Below are 1,396 nucleotides of genomic sequence, written 5' to 3' on the forward strand. Positions count from 1 at the left end.
TTTGAAAGGCCAATCAACAAGAACACAAGGACATGGAACTCACAAATGTTACTTGTTTTATCAAATTGCTATGAAAATAAATAATTCTTTCATGCTTAGATTGAAGATAGCATTCATTTACTGTAAATGAAAACCATAGAAAACTGATCTTAAATAAAGATTATCCATAGCACAATTGAAGAAAAATATTGATTCTATTCTTTTGCATGAAAGTATATAAAAGTTGTCCCTCTTGATGATTTTTCCAAATGATTACGTTACATACTTATAATAAAATGAGGGGTCATGCCCCTTCAAAGAGTCTTTTGAATCTTAAACAGCATAGAAACTAACTTAACAACTAAGAACCCCTAAGATCTAATTAAGCACATATGTACTTTTGTTAAGTGATTTGCATATCTTGTTCTCAAATAAGTATCATAATCTTCCACTGTGCTCCTTACCACTGTTGGAAATTGTTGCTGCTAGAATATGTTGTTGTCATTGATGTCAACATATTCCTATGATTTATTGCTCTGGTGCTTGCAAATTGGTTTATTGGGATTTTGGTTTAGAGTATGGAGTATTTCTAGTGTCATTATATCTCTTTGTATTGATTTCAGTGATCCGGGAAGCTTGATTGTTCATAGCATATGATTTGGTTTGCATTTTGTTTTTCTGATCAGTGCTTTCCAGAGTTCAGTATTTCCTCTGGTATATTCTAGTGTGATCAGATCTTGAGCTGAATTTGGTGCTTTGTAGGTTATCTTTCTTCATGACAGTTGTTGATTGGTTGTGTTCTTGAGATTCATATGTTGATCAATGAAGATTTGATAAGTGGTGTTGGCGCAGCTGTTTCTGACGATTCTAACATGCTTGCTGGTTTTTCCTAATTGTGTCCTATTTGTTTTGATGATATGCATTGATTGTTGTGTGATTTGTTGGTGATTTTCTTGAACCAATGATATTTTTCGTGTTATGTGGTTTTCCTGGTGTTATAACATGTTGCGATTGATCTTGGCATGATTTTTGGTGGTGATGAGTGTTTGAAAATTTGAATTAGGTCCATACTATGTCATGTATATCATTATATTGGTCCAAATGGTTGATCTTTGTATCATGTAATGTAATTTTATATTTGTGAGTTGAGGGTTTGGTCGACCTTGTTGTCAAGGTTGATGAATTGTATAAATAGGTGATATTGTCATGTAATTTATGTGTCAAGGTTGTCTCTGCATTATTAGAGAGTGGTATATGTGCAAACAAGAATTCATCTTTCAGTCTGGTGTATTGAGCAGAGATTGGTGTTGCAGAGCAAACAATTGTGCTTAACCAAAATTGTCATCAGTCATTTGGAGATGCTATTATTGCAGTTCATTCCTCCCAGATTGTAGTCTAAATCTTGTTGTACGTCAAT

The sequence above is a fragment of the Cryptomeria japonica genome, chromosome 1 (genome assembly GCF_030272615.1).
Source record: "Cryptomeria japonica chromosome 1, Sugi_1.0, whole genome shotgun sequence".
Lineage (NCBI taxonomy): Eukaryota > Viridiplantae > Streptophyta > Pinopsida > Cupressales > Cupressaceae > Cryptomeria > Cryptomeria japonica.